Genomic DNA, 16,926 nt, shown 5'->3' with positions numbered 1-16,926 from the left:
TGCGTTAATAAAAAAACTTAACACATGGATATGTGAGTGCAGAAATAAAAAGTATACAAAGAGAATAACAGTCCACTTAATAAACTTCTGTTATGACAAAGAGAGATCATTACTGAAATTATTTTTTGAAATATAAATTTAAAAAGGTCTCTAAAAAATGATAATTTTTGGGAATTTTCAAGCTGCAGTTTTCTTTTTTAATCTCTGCCTTTAATAGAGTCTGTAAAATTTATCAGAATAAAAATAGATATTCACGGTTAATAATGAAAATTAGATACAAATATTTTGGTTTAAGTTTCATAAATCAACAGTGTTAATGAGTGAAATATTAAAAAAAAAAAATTTAAGTGCATAAAAAATGGTATTTCTCCCCCCCCCCCCTTTTTTTTTTGTGTGTGTGTGTGTGTGTGTGTGAGAGAGAGAGAGAGAGAGAGAGAGAGAGAGAGCATTAGCTTATAAATTATTGTGGTATCAGGATCCTTTTCATTAAGAAAAAAAAATACAGTTTTTAATGCAAATTTTCCATATTTTTAGCAGAGATAGTTCATCACTGAGATAGAGATTTGAATAATGAAGAATCTGGAACTTTCTATGTAAAGACGTTCAAATTTGTAGGTGCTTAGCATTGTCCCACAGGATACTATAGCTAGTGTTATCAATTTTGCATTCGGTAAACTCATAACGCTTATTTAGTTCAGCATTTTACTAGTCTTCAGAAATATTTTTGTGAAAGAGCAGCCAGTTTTCTTGATAGACTGCAGGTAGCAATAACTATGGTACTTTATCATTTGGAGATGGTAAAAGGATATTGATTGGGTTGATGATTTTTGTATGTACTGAAGATGGCATTTCTTTAAGATATGAGCAACAAATTCAGAGGTTCCTGAATAGATAGATATCTTATGCTCATCTTCTCTTCTTATAGAATTACAAGAAAAATAGTTGATGATTTTGTTTATAATTCTCGGACTGTTTATGATTCCTCTTTGTTGTCTTTCCTAAATCTAAATATCAATGAATGCCAAAAGTATGAGAAAATGCTATTAAAAATCATATTGTAAAAACTGTATTTTTTAATATATACACAGGAACTGAAAAATTTTGTGCTATAGTTCGCCCACCATTTCTAGATCCCTTCTTGGGTTGGCGCCAAGAATAGTCGATTCATGCTGAAGGGGAGAAAGAAATTAAGGATGTACGAATTGGTCGCCAACATGCAAAATCACGTGCTTTCTTGTCTGTCGCTATACTAGTACTAGCTTGATTTTTGTTGTTCTCTTTTTGCATTATTTTTGTATTATTAATTTGTATGATGGATCCAGTACAGTCAACAAGTTCTATTGTTACACGTTTCAGTAGCTCTTGCAAAAGAATATTGAATAATGTGCTGACATTCTGCAAAAAAGAAGGCCGTCTTCTTGTTCCCCTTTCTCAAGTCATAAAACGTGCAAGTGCAATTACGGGCGTATCGGGGTCGACTGTTAAAAGAATTCGTAGGGAATCAAAAGGTGAAGGTAAGCCAAAATTTAAATCTCCAAAAAAAAAAAAAAAAAAAGCGCCAGAGCAAGAAAATCATCGAAACCGTAGCTTTGAATGATTTTGATGTAGACATTATAAGAGCTATTCACGAATTTTACGTGGTCAAGAAAAGAGTGCCAACTGTTCCGAAATTGATTCCTGTGCTTAAAAAAAAAAAATTAATTTTCCTGGGAAAAGATAAACTTTAAGGAAAATACTTCATGAAATCGGATTTTGTTTTAAAAAGTCCCAGAATAAAAGGAAACTTATCATGGAGCGAAGTGACACTGTTTTATGTAGAACGCAGTATTTGCATGTATTAACACTCTACGTACATTTTTTCCAACTGTTATACAAACAAAACAGTTACACTTTAAAAACAGCAATGTTCGTAAAAGAAAAATTAAATTTTCCGACCTGTAATAATAAACAAACTCAGTTTGTTTATTATTACATCCCAGAAGACAGACTGATTACCCTATTATCGGAATGGATTCTCCTTTTTCTGACATTCGCAGAAGTGTCGAGGGACATCAAATCGGTGGGCGAACTATACCCACCAGTTTGGCAAATTATATTGCTAGTCACCTGAATTTACTAGTTTACGATTGAACTGTATGTTCAATCGAGACCTAGAAAAGCTTTTTTGTTAAAGCTATGGGCTGAATTTTAACCTGCTTATCTATCAGTGTTGAAGGCAATAAGCTAATTACTTATATATTAGTGCATTTATCAGTCTATGAGACATGAAGAAAATAACTTATATTTTCTTACTGACATATATTTTCATGCAATAGGCCTTGAATCATTTCTACCATTTCTTCTGTGCCATTATTATTATTATTACGGGCAACTCCAAGGAGTCGACAGACTCATCGAGGGAGGCCCTAATATCATGTCAAGAACAACTATTCGTCTTTCACACAGTATCTATCATACCTCACCTTAAACTCATTCATGGTCATAGCACCCACAATAGACTCTGGCAGCTTATTCCACTCGTTTACCACTCTCCAAGTAAAGAACCTAGCTCTAACACCTCTGTTAACCACATTTTTCCCAGCTTCCATGTATGGCCCCTAGTCCACCCACCACCAGCCCTATTCTCAAAAATATCTTCTGGATTAATCTTATATTAACCCATCAGTAATTTCAATGTCTCAATCATATCACCCCTTTTCTGCCTATCAACCAATTTTTGCAACCCACAAATCTTCAATCTGTTTTCATAAGGTTCATTCCACACACCTAGCACCATCTTGGTCACTCGTCTCTGGATCCTCTCCACCTCCTCCCCCATCAAGAAGAAACCCTGGCACTCATATCTGGGCACAGTAGTCAAGATGGGGTCTAATCAGGGCTCGATATAGAGGAACAATAACTTGTTTGTCTCTGCTCGTTAAAGTATTTTTCAGTAACCAAGTGATTTGATGAGCTGTTTTAGCCACTTTTGCAATGTGTAATCTAAACTTCAATTCCCTATCCACCAACACTCCCAAATCCCTGGCCTTATCAATCTCCTGGAGTACGGGTTCACCAATGTGATATACCGCTGCTAATCTTTTCACTCCAAAATGCATACTGCCACATTAAATTGACATCCATTTTCCTTAGCCCAGTCCTCCAAACTATCCAAATCATCCTGCAAAATTTTGACATCCTGTGCACTCACAATTGCTCTACCCAACTTTGCATCATCAGCAATCAAGTGAACACTTCCTCTCAGATCCTTTCCTATATCATTAACGAACAAATTGCAAAGTAGTGATCCAAGAACAGAACCCTGCGACATACCACTAGTCACAAGCAGTCTTTTGGACTCCACTCCTGAATAAACCACTCTCTGGTATCTCTCCATCAACCACCCTCCTATCCATCTCACCAACCCTATATCCATCCCCATCTGCTCCAGTTTACTGATTAGAGTTCCATGTGGTATCCTATCAAAGGTCTTGGCAAGGTCCAGTAGAATCACTGAAAACCCATTACCCTTATCCAGTTCAGTCGTTACTGTGTTATAAAACGTGAGCAAATTATTGAGGCATGATCTACCCTTCACAAAACCATGTTGTCCCCCATACAGTATCACATTTTCATCTATCCAATCCTGTATTCTTCTCTCGACTAGTTTCTCCAAGACCTTGACAACGATTCCTGATATGCTAATCGGACAGTATTTTACAGCAGTAGTCCTGGAACCTCCTTTATGCAGTGGAACTATTTTCCCCTCTTTCTACCTGCTCGGGACTAACCCAGACCTGAGACTCAGAATGGTCAAGGGTACTGACAATTCTTTAGCCGCTTCACGTACGACACGAGCTGGTATACCATCCAATCCCACAGCTGTATTGACATTGAGGTTTTGTAATAGACTACTCAACCTCCACTTCATTCACCACAATTCCTGTATAAACTTTTGGTTCATTCGTTTCTGCAATGTCACCACCTGGATGATATACTCTTGCAAAGTGCTCGCTCAGTAATTCAACTATATCAACTAATTCAGTTACCTCCCTACCATCGGCATTCTTTAAAATCATTCTGCCATATACATTTTTTCTTTTACTAGCAACATATCGAAAAAACTGTTTAGTAATCCTTTTTTGCTATTCTTACCACACTCGTTACCCTTCTGGCCTGGGCTTTATACTGTTCATGTGTCTGCCGGTCACCTTTTTCCTTAAATTCCCTCCATAGTTGTTTCTTTTTTTTATACAGTCAGCCATTGCTTCATGCAAACACTTCTTAACCGCCTCCCATGCACTGTCAACTTCTAGCCCTTGCAGTTTTACATGCCATGGCACTGTACCAATCAATCTCCTAAGCTTGTCATATTTACCAGCCCGATAATTCCACATGCACCCTGTCTTAATTGTAAATTCTACACCTTAAGCCACCTCCCAAGTCAAGACCCTATGATCGCTCTCGCCAATTGGTTGCAACGTGGTCATATTCGTTACAGACAAATTCTCAGATGCAATTACTAGGTCAAGCATTCTCTGACCCCTAGTATTTTCCATTACATTCTGTCGCAGACAGTTATCCCTTAATAACCACATAAAATCCAATTCCTTCCTCCTATGTGTCCTCTCCTCCTTCCAATTAATATTACCATAGTTGAAATCTCCCAGAATAATTACCCTCCTTCCACTCATTTCTTCTATTTGCTTATGCATACTATCTCCACCATCTATTCCATCACCTGGTCTATAGCAGCACCCAACTGTATATTTTGTTCTGCTAGTTTCAATCTCACACCAAATAGCCTCAAAATGTGCTATTATCTCTATCCTGCGGTTCCACTTCTATTCTCCTTGGTTGTAGCTCACCTGCTATCATCAATACCCCCCCCCCCCCATTTTATTCTCCCTGTCGCTCCTGAACACACCATACCCCTCACATTTAATTCTACTAGCTGTGTCATCTTCTGTCAGCCATGTTTCACTAATGCCAATAACCTGTAGTCTGGAAGTGCCAACCAAGGCATGGAATGGTATGGAATCAAGTGGAAGATAAATGACAATGTAGAGATGATGCATGGACAATCAATTATAAAAAAAGAATATTGATGCAAAAATCCAGTTCCAAGTTGGGTACTTGGAATATTCCAAGTACCCAACTTGGAATCTTCCTATTTTAACCTTCCCTGGCTGAAAATCACTGTACCCATTCTATCAAATTTATTTGATCAACTTTCCTTACAGCAAAGTCATCATGCTCGGTAACCTAAATTTTTACAACATGAGCTGACTGCTCTTTCTCCCAATTGCACAGATTAAACAGGCAAAGAGACCGAGTCATTTGCTATACCAGACAATTCCAAACACTCTTCAAATACTATGGAAATTACCTTTCCATAAATGTTAATTTTCTCTGATCAACTTTCCTAAAAGCAAAGTCATCATGCTCAGTAACCTCAATTTTTACATGAGCTGACTGCTCTTTCCCAACTGCAGAGATTAAACAGGCAAAGAGACCGAGTCATTTGCCATAACAGACAATTCCAAACATTCTCCAAATACCATGGACCTTCTCACTAGTGACCACCATCCAAGTAGTTCAGACCACAATCTCATGCTGACCTTTTCTCATTATGAAACAACATGAACACAATCACTCACATCCATGCATTGTATGGCCGTACAAGAAATGCCAAGTGGGATGATCTACACAACTATTAAGCACCTTTTCCTTGGATGAATTATTACTTCTGGCCATCAGATCCAAACATATGTACTGAACATATCATCAAAATAATTCTTATTAGCTTGGAAACATTTATTCATTCCTCAGGTTTGAGGCTTAATGGAGTGAAACAGCACTAAGAAAGGCTTTAAAATGTTATTTAATTGTTCCAATGTATGGTTCATCTCAGTCACTGAGACACTGTCAGGGGATATAATGAGACCTGTAATACGAAACTAAGTGAAACACATGGACAAAAGGCTATAGTACTAATTAGGTGGGGGCATCCTCTGTGGGAGCCTAGGATGTAAACTACGATCTCGAAGTATTGCTGTTTCACATATTTTGGGAACTTTTATGTTACCATATTTATTTAGATTAGGATGATTTTTCAGAGCACTGCAGATTTCAAAAATAGTCTTTCTCTTCTAAATTATTGCAATGGAGCATGGTAGTCTTTTTCCAATCGATTCTATGAACTGTATCTAAAGCATGGTTCGGAAGGTCTGATTGACCATAGTCATAACTGCAGATGTATTTTTTTGTGTTCTTCTGAGCAGATTTTGGCTGATCTTCTCTGTGCACAGTAGGCCAACTTGTAGGAACAGGGCACTTCATATATACTCCAGGCACAGAGAGAGGTGATCTTTAATAGGATGTATAAGAGTAGCAAGCTCTTGGTAGGGCTTGAAAGTCATGCAGAGATTGCATTTTTTTCAGATTCTGGCTATTTTTTTTTTCTGAAGTGCCTCAGATATATGGAATGATGATAGCATTATTAAATTCCTTCTGAAGAGAAGGTCAAGGATTGAGGAAATGATTGGTCATTTTTTTGATACTGTGGGAAATATAGCCATTAGATAAGAAGGTGTAGTGAATATGATTAAGTTCTGCTGTAGAGATTCAATAGCTCAGTCGGTATAGACAAATCCCTTTGGTCAGAAAGACATGGGTTCGATTCCTGTCCAGAATGTGAGGAACCTTTATCTGGTCTCTTTCGACTAAAGGTGGGGTTAGCCAGTCTCATATGGAGGTACAGGTTTTTTCACCTGGAAACTCAGGTTTTTCGTCCCTCAGAAAAGTCAAACTGGCCCATGAACACACATGGATTTACAGTCATAAAATACATACTTAATCCCTCACTAGGAGGGCTCAAGCAGTCTTAAGGGATGGTTGAGGAACCCCACACGAATAAATAAAAAGTTCTGCTGTAAGAGAGCACTTACATTTTATTGTCCATTTGGTCTCATGGCCCAGATACATTAGACTCTTTTCTCTCTCACTTCAATAGTCTGCATCCTAGAATCCAGTTTACCATGGAAAAAGAAACTAATAATAGTTTAGTTTTTCTAGATACCTTGGTAATGTGCCTACCCAATGGTAACCTGTCCTTTTTAGTATACAGGAGGCTCACCCACAAAAGCAGATACATTCACAAACTCTCCCCCCCCAACAATATGGTATCATTAAAACACTAACTAATAGAGCTTAAACCTTTGTTCCGGTGAGTCTGCTGTTACAGCAGAACTTAATTATATACACCACACCTGACTAGAGTTCCCACAGTATCAAAAAAATAACCAATTCTTCCCCTAATCCTCGTCCTTCTTTTCAGAAAGATTTTAATAATACTGTCTTAAAATTGTAATCCCTAATGATGTCGCAGTGATTGAGATAAAATAATGGAAGAATTAAATAACATTTAAATTAATCCTTTCTTAGTGCTGTTTGACTCCAACAAGGCTCTAATATGAGTTTCTTCCAGCACTTAAGCTTTAACACACAGATTTATTCATTCCATCCTAAGTTCCCACCCCCTAACTAAACCTTGGTTCTTCCACAGTTGTGCCAAAGCTGTACAAGAGAAGAATCAACATACCATGACTAGTTTGCACCCAAAACTATATCCATCTACACTGTTTATACCAAAGCCTGGAATAGCTGCACGAAACTTGCATCCTGTCCAAATAGCAGCCATGGATTCTGGTCTCTAGGAGTGGAGACCACTCCTAGAGACCTGATGGCTCTGCTGCATCATCACCCACAGAGAAAAAAAAAAGTCAACCTCCTGGCTTCCTACTTCTCCTCCAATTCTTGTACTGCTAATTTTGGTAAATGCTCCAACCATGCAACACACACTATACTCAATACCAAGTGTATCCTTTTTCCAAAAAAGAGATCAGGAAAATTTTCTCAAAAGGGATACCAAAACATCTCCTGGCCTTGATGGCATTCCTCCAATTGTCTTCAAGATCTTGCTCCAGGGTTGGCTCTTTCTTGTGTATGTGCCATCTTTTTACACACTCTTATTCCCTGCAGTCTGGAAAGTAACCTACCCGTAAAGAGGGCAGCAAATCTATATCCTCAAACTACTGTCCAATTTCTCTTACTCCAGTTTTTTCTAAAGTAATGGAAAGAGCTTGTCATACTCAACTGCTACACTATCTTGAAGATTCTTAACAAATAAATGATCAAATATGGATTCGTCACTCTCAGTCAACAGGTGATCTACTCACTTGTCACCCATATCTGGACAATGAAAAAATTAAGTGTTTTTGACTAAACGCTCACTTAGGGGTGATGGTTCATTATCTTCTTATATAACCAATGCAGGGTCCCACAAGGCTCTTATTTCTTCTACATATAAATTATCAACTCCAGAAGACTACCAACCAAATGCATAATTTTTCTTGACAGCACACTGCATTCCTTTTTTTTTTTTAATTTAACAAATCTGCAAATGCACAAATTATTACAATCTCCAGAGTCTCAACCACTACCATCTTAAGTACTGATCTCCAAAACATTCACAACAGGGGGTAAAAACTTTCCCCTGCAGCCTTACTTTTGATAACATCCAAATCCCTATGCATGATGAGCTCTATCTTCTTGGGATAATTCTAACCTCAAGTCTCTCTTGGCACAAACATATTACAAATATTGCCTCCTCTGCCTCAGAAAAATTAGTTTTTTTTTTTTTGTTTTTTTTTCCCCATTCAAGACAACTTCTAACTTGATAGAAATCCATCCGACCATCGAATATCTGGGGTGGTTCCCTTAAGAGTTCCTAAAGATACTGGACTCTACAGAAAAGAATGATCAGACTGATATATCAGCCAATCCATTTCAACATGTTCAACAACTAATCAACACTCCCTCACAGTGTATCTCCAAACAGGATATATCCCTCAAAACATGATTTTTGCTGATATACAAGATGAGAAGGGTTTTCTGTCAGAATCTTCATATATCCCAAAAATCATAACAGGATGGTCAGATATATATATACGAGGTTACATACAGAATTATCTTGTATTTCCTGTGACACTATCTCCAGTCTTATTCATCATCTATATAGATTGCATTAAACTTGATATTAGAACTGGAAATATCAAACTTAGCTCTTTGCTTTATGCATATGATGTTGTATTCCTAAACACATCAAGTGCAAGTAGTCTCCAGGATTCTGCAACTAAATTGAATAAGAGCTTTAACAGATTTACATGAAATTCAGAACTAAAGAAAGACTAAAACTATAAAAGGTGGCAGGAACATAGAAAACTTTAATTGCATTCTGAATACAGAATCTTTTTATGTTGAGCCCATACACAAGAGGTTAGTAGATCAACCTATAGTATACGTTGTACCATATATGGGTAGGTTGGGAAAGGAAAAACTTGTTTACATTTGATTTAAAAGCCTGTCTATTGTATTATTTGGGAAATATATCAGAGGAAAGAATGTTCTACAGTACAGCAGTAGCAGGGATGGAGGATGAAAAAAATCTTGTTCTGTGGGTTTCAAGGTGTACTGTGAAAGGATGTTGAGTGGCAGCTGCATGTGTTCTAATGGACTTAGTAACGGGTGGGGGAATTATTGGTGCTATTTCAAATGAACAGTTGTCATGGAAATATTTACAGACTACATAAATTGCAGAGACCAAATGTCTATGTGAAAGTGAGAGGATTGAATTGGTAAACGATGGCTCATTTATCAATCTAAATGCTCTCCTCTGTATTGAGTCAAGCATTTTGAGGGAACTTTTAGGAGCCCCACTGCAAATGTGAGAGTAGTATTCGATAGCTAGGCAGATTTGTGATTTATATAAGGTTAACAGCTGCTTGAAAGTGAACTAATGTCTTGAGCAAAAGAGAATTCTTAGTTTTTTGAAAGCTGAGGATGCAATGGTTGTGATGTGTTTATGCCAGGAGAGGCCTAATGTCAGGGTAATTCTAAGAGAAATCTCATCTTGTCTGGAAATTTGAGTGTTATCAAAAATAATACTGGGGGAAAATGGTTCTTTTTTGTGGAAAATAAGACAGAACTGGGTTTTACTAGCATTGAAGTTGACGAGGCTATCTGAGCCCCATTGGAGGTTAGAATTGAGGGCAGTGGTGGTGGTTGATGTTCTGTAGGTCGAAGTGAGTTGTGTAGGGCAAGATATATCAAATGAAAGGGAGGAGTGCAATGTGCTGTCATCTGCAAAACTGTGTATTGGGTTGGAGGTCAACTGAAGTAGGTCACTGATATACAGAAAGAAGAGGGTTGATGAGAGAACAGAGCCTTGTGGAATCCCAGCATTAGTTGGATGGTGAGAAGGAACCACTACCATCACACATTGTGTGTGTGTGCGTGCACACATGAGCAGACAGAAAGCTGGCAATCCAACTGCAAGGAATGCAACAGTCCAAATGATAGGAGTTTGCTTAGTAAGCTTTGTGCCGGATCCAGTCAAAAGCTTTGGAGATATCAAGCGCAACCACTTGAGATTCGCCAAATTTCTCTATGGCATTTGTCCAGAGATGGGTGATGTATGAGAGTAGATCTCCTGTTAATTGGCAGTGACAGAATCCATACTGGTGGTCACTTAATAGCTGGGTGCATTCAAGGTAGTGTAGGAGTTAAGAATTGATAGTTTTCTCCAGCACTTTAGACAGGGATGAGGTGAGTGAGATAGGGTAGTAGTTAAAAGACAGCGATTTGTTTCCCTTCTTAGGAATGGGTTGAATATAGGCCAATTTCCTGGCTTTGGAATAGATACTAGTGTAGTAAGAGAGTATACACAAGTGGCATAGGATGGTGCGCAGGAGTGGCATGGGATGGTGGCACAGGAGTCAGTTCTGGTGCACAGACCTTTGGGACAACCGGAGGAATGCCATCAGGGCCAGGAGACTTTATGTTTAATTTAGACAATACGATTCTGATCTCTTTCTGGCAAAAGGATATAGGGGACATTGTATGTTGGGCAGTTGGAATGATTGAGGAGAATTTGCAGCTGTCAGTTATGCATGCATCGGGGGCAAAGTGTGAAGCTGTAATAATATAGGGTTACGCTGCTGTAATTGTAACAATATGGGAGGGCTGTTCTCTATATATTCTTATATCTTAACTTATATGTTTCTTTTACTTAATATTCGTCTTCTATTATTTCCCTTCTTTATTGTTCTACCTTAAGTATAATTTTTCTTGCCTGGGATCTCCAGATATTTGATTGAAGACTGCACCTCTGAAATTCCCCTATAGGCAAAAGAAGGTTTTTATACCCTAGTAGATCAATTAATCACTTATATCGTATTTTTGGCAATGGTTTGCAGTCATGGCAAAATTTACTCATAAATCACTACTAATCAATGGGGTTCCGCTATCAGGTCCGAAATAGTTTTTTTTTTTGAATCAGTGCATTGCAAAAAGATTGAATCGGACAACTATTTTTATCAACAATAACAACAAGTTTAATTTCTGATCACATAATTATATATATCACTTGAAATCACAACATTCATTTATGAAAAGTAATTCTTAGTCTTTCTCAATCACTCAACTTGGTTTCTATTAAATTCTCTCGCACTTACTTAGTTGGACCTTCAACAAGCATACTTTATAATACAAATATCAGGAAGTTATACCTATAACATGAAATCGTTAGTTGCACTCGACATTCCTAATTTAGCATCAATCAAAATACAACACACATGTTTACAAATATATCTCTCAGAATCTCATTCCTTTCAAACACTTAATCATAATCTAGGCAAATATATTTATACAATCCACCTCATTGAGTTTCAAACATTCCAATGGTATGATATCAGGAACATACTCTATTATAAGATTCAATCATAAGTACACATATAATCAATCAAAGAAATTTCAATAGCTCAATAATTTCTCCTAGGGAAATTAACTGCACTCATGATGTTTCACTAATTTTTGATTACACACATTTACGAGAAATATTAACACTCTAAATATTATCTCCTTAAACTAGACAATTTAGCAGTTCGATAGGGAATTCTTTCTTTATTCACAAACAATAAATGAATGTATAGACTCACATGGGTCTCTTCCTATCTTACATGTGTAATTCAATCGTAAGTACACCAATAATTCATTAAAGAAATTTCAACAGCTCAACATTTTCTCCAAGGGAAATTAACTGCGATCATGCTTCTTTCATTTTGCGATTACACACATTTGCTCTAAATACTATCTCTTTAAACTAGACAATTTAGCAGTTCGATAGGGAATTCTTTCTTTATTCACAAACAATAAATGAATGTATAGACTCACATGGGTCTCTTCTTATCTTGTATGTGTCTTCCGTCATTCTTTCCTTATTCTGGCGCTTGAGTGGCGTTTCTCTCCTCCGTTCCGTGTTTTGGGATTCTCCTCGAAGTGACACCAGGCACCAATGAATAGTCACAGCAGCAGGCGGGATATAGGGTAGGCGCTCCGGCCTCTTGAACTGCCCGACGAAGGATTTCTGCATAGGCCTAGTCGCACTTACTCTACTACAGGACCTTTACGGCAAGATTTCTCCTTAACTATCGCCTTCGGATATCTTCGGCTGTGACTGGAATGACTTCGGTGGATGGGTCTCTCCACCCCCCCCCTCTGGAAGTTACAGCAACTCGGATCCTCGATCTCTTGTGGATGGTTCACTAAGGATGAAGAAAAGGAAGCCCTTCTCACCTTCAAACCAACCCTTTTATACAACATAGTCTCTGCACCTTTGATTAAGTTTTTGGGACCCCTAGTGTCGCCGTGCGAGTCTTGCTAGTAGTTTGGAGAACCCTGTATTATGTTTCTCAAAAATTCGCCAACAAATCTTGCTTCCTCCCTTTACTGCCTTAATCTTGCCTACAAGCCTTTCTTTTTGATTCGCTCTGTGCCCTTTCAATATTGACCTTCAAGGTCACCTGCGATGGGTCTTGAAAACAATCTTCAAAAGACATGCCGAATTTCAGGCATGTTCTTGGTTTCAATACTTCTATATCCCTTCTTAAACAATGAGCGAGTTAATTCCCTTTGGGCTTATTTTGCTCTTTATACAGATGGCTTTACACAGAGAAATAAAATATACATTTGTACAAGAAAATTAAGGTGAACTCCTGTAAAAAGTCGATGTTTTAGATAATTTATTTGGAAACATCGAATTTTTACAAAGTCAGGAGATTAGCTTTTCCTTTGGGTGATGATGCAATACAGCCATCTGGGCATGATATGGGTGGGACTAGTGTAGGGCAAAAGTTATGACCTATTGCTTTGGCAAGAGACCAAATGTAACGACTGCCATTCGGGCGGGCTGCAAATTTTCTGCTTTTTTGCCATTTAAATTCTGTTTTGCAAGAATTCATAGTTTTCTTGCATCTATTTCGACTTCAATATAAGCATTGACTTGATTTAAGCCAGTTGTAGTATGCTTGATTTTTCATTTGTACAGCCTTGGCACATGTTTTAATATCCTCCGTAGCTCAGTCGGTATGGACGAAGCCCTTTGGTCGGAAAGACCTAGGTTCTATTCCAGTCTATGATGTGAGGAACCTTTATCTGGTCTCCTTCAACTAACTCACCTTTTGTCCCCCAGAACAGGCAAACCAGCCCTGTGAACACACACAGATTACAGTCATGAATACTTACTACAATATGTGGAAGAGATAGGGTCCTCACCACATGTCATTAAGCCATGTGTCACATCATGGTAGTCAACCTCCTAGATAGGAGACGACACATGAATGGGCAGTTATGGGATTGCAGTTCAGAGAAGTGTGAGGAATGTATGTTTCCATGACAGCGAGGATTACTTTGGTGATATGTTCGGTGCATATGTTTGGATTGGAAGACTGGAAACAATTGTCCAACTATGGGAATGAAGCATAGTTCAAGGGAGTAGTTCAGGTTATTTGGTTCACAGATATGAGTTCTGAGAAAAATTAGGAAAAAGAACAGATGGCATCAGCAGCTGAATCATATTAAAATGAAGATATTACAAAGAAATTTGACACTGTTAGCATTCAAGAATGTGTGAGCAGAGCTAATCTAAATTAGTATGGTCACTTAAATAGAATGGGAGAGGAAAGATTAGCAAAAGAGGTGTTTGATGCCACAATGGAAGGAAAAAGATCCAGAGGAAGACCTAGGGCGGACTGCCCTAAAATATTAGATATGACAACATTGAAGTTATAACAGACTAATTTGAAAGAAAAGTGTTGACAGGAGATTAGTAATAATGTAAACTTAATAACCATAATATCCTATACACCCCTTGAGGTACATATCAGGAACCTAACGATAAATTTTTTTTTAAAAAAGTAGAATTTTTTTCTTTGAAATATTTTCTCCACTTCTTTTACTTGTAGCAGTTGGAAGCGCACGCGCACGTGTGTGTGTGTGTGTGTGTGTGTGTGTGTGGTTTTTCTTCTTATTATTTTTTTAAATATCAACTATGCACATTGTAGGTTGTAATAAGTACAATACATCAGTGAAGCTGTGTCTGAAGATTTGGATCTGCTCTGCGTTTTTGCCACACAGATACACTGGCAAGAACTTCATGATCACCCCCCCACCACCACACACACACACCCAAATCTCCTGATTAAGTTCCTACATAAATAAAACTAAATCTAGTAACCCTGGGTTATAATGCAACATAAAAATCAAATTGCGTTTGCAACAAACTGAAGTAGGTCACTGACACACAGAAGAGAATGGATAAATGAGAGAATAGAGCCTTACAGAAACCCAACATAAGTTGCATAGTTGCATTACAACCTCCTGAATATCAGCCTCTACTACTCTAAATTCTGATCTTCAAACCATTCATCAGTATGGTCTGGATAATGTCATCAATTTCAGTGCTAACAAAACAGTTCTGCCATCTTTTCACAAAAAAGAAGTATTTTCTTTTAGTCTTACATATGACTATGGCCACAGCAAGACAAGAGATTTCTTTTCTTAGGTTCACTCTAACATCTAATCTCTCTCTCTCTCTTGGCATAAACAAGATTACAATTACTGCCTTATCTGTAACCAAAATAGAGTTTCTCTATTGCTCAAGGTGTTATTTCATCCATGAACAGCTATTAACTGTATACAAATTACAAATCTGCTGAATTGTTGTGCCCCTAAAAATACTTGATTTAGTATGGGAGAGAGCAAACAGAGTGATTAATGACCCATCTCTCACCAATTCACTACCCCCCCCCCCCACACACACACAGAAAGCCATCCACTTTCTGCTGCTTGTATCTACAGACATTTTCATGATCACTTTTCATCTGAACTGGAATTAACGTCTCTGTTAAATACATGGAAACATATGCAGCAACAGTAGTGAACAAATTAATTTGAACACTCACATTTTAAAGAAAAATTTTAATTTCACAAGAAAATAAATATAAAAATTCAACTCCAACTTTATCTGATGATTTATATATGCTCCTCTGTTCCTAATAAGTTTGTTAATTCGCTTAGACATGGACTCTACCAACACAGAACACATTTTTCTTATTTCTGCATCTCGAAACCATATTTTTATAATGGATCGTATTAAGTTATCCTTTGTATCACAATTTAATTTTCTAAGTCTCTTTTTCACTATTGCGGCCAAATTTTCTATTGGGAGAGTTACTTGGCCACTGAAGAAATTGGATGTTGTGATTTTCGAGGAACTCTTTCACTTTTTTTAAAGTGTGGCATGGAGTGAGATCCTGGGAAGATGAGTTCTTCGTCTTTCTGGATCTGTGGGAACCCCCTCTTTCCTCTAATATTTTTATGTATTAGTCACTTTTCATCATACTATCAACAGGCACAAGTAATCCTGGACCACCATGTGCAAAACAATCGCAGAAAATCTTTTAACTGGGTGTTTAGGATTTTGTTGAAGGTGGGCGAGAGAAATCTTCTCAGCTGCTGATTTGCAAACATAGGGTACTCACTCTCCTTGGACAAAGAAATGGCTAATCTGAGAATATGACCTTCTTCCACTTCCCAACAGTCCAATCTTTGTATACTTTTGCCCACTCGAGCCTCTTTTTATGCATAGCCTTCATCAACAGTTGTTTCTTTTTTTTGATCTGTGGGCAGTCCTTCCTGCTTCCAACAATCTTTGACAATCTGTCATGTCAGAAACATTAATTCCACTAGCTGCAAAGTCTCTATTTAAGTCTACAGCAGACAATCTTGGATTCATTTTGCTTTTCCAAACTAGTAAACGATCTTGAGCAAGTCTAGTTTTCCTTTTCTATCAGGAGAAAAGGTACCTGCCTCCCTAAACCCTCTTTAAAATCATATTAACAGTACCCAAACCAAAACCACACTCACTGGCAATCTGTCTTTGAGTCATGGATGTGTGCTGAGAAACAGTACATATTTTTGAATGCTTTCTTGGAGATGTATCCATTTTAAAGCTACACAAAATGAATAAAACACTATGAATGTCAACTAGTTTACACTATTAATAAACATCAAAGAGACAGTTATAGCATGCAGTATTCAACCAAAATAGTGAACTAGAACTAGGAAGTGAGCCCTCTATGTGCATTTAAATTAAGCCGGTTTTTAAGGCACCATCAAAATAAGCATTCAAGAGAAAAGAAATGGAATTAGCAGAAGAATTGGATAAGTACAAGAGTGACCAAATAGTTGTTACTGAAACACAAAAACGGTGAAATTTTTCTAAGCAACAAACAAGATGCTATATTCAGACAACAACAACAATCAGAAAAAAGAAAGAATATCTATAGTATTCAACATTAAATGTTAACATAGCCTTCTTGCATGGCAGTCAATATTGAGTAGTGATGTGGACAAATATCAGAATGGGAAATTGGACAATGAGACTTATTTGTGTCTATGATCCCACAGAGGGTTCCTTCTAAGGAAGAAGTGAAGGAATTTTTGGAGACATCAGAGAAGGCAGCCAACACTCCAACATAATGACAT

At 37.5% G+C, this 16,926-nt stretch overlaps 1 protein-coding gene across 1 annotated transcript in view; it reads right to left on the bottom strand.

Moving 5' to 3' along the window:
• The window catches only part of LOC150098776 (uncharacterized), a 50,295-nt gene that overhangs the window by 24,871 nt on the left and 8,498 nt on the right, over positions 1–16,926 (bottom strand). The window lies entirely within an intron of this gene.

Source organism: Typopeltis vanoorti, chromosome 15 (genome assembly GCF_054136105.1).
Source record: "Typopeltis vanoorti isolate ZY-2024b chromosome 15, IOZ_Tvanoo_1.0, whole genome shotgun sequence".
NCBI classification, from domain to species: domain Eukaryota; kingdom Metazoa; phylum Arthropoda; class Arachnida; order Uropygi; family Thelyphonidae; genus Typopeltis; species Typopeltis vanoorti.
Note: the sequence above shows the minus strand (reverse complement) of the source record. Positions and strands in the feature narration are given on the sequence as shown.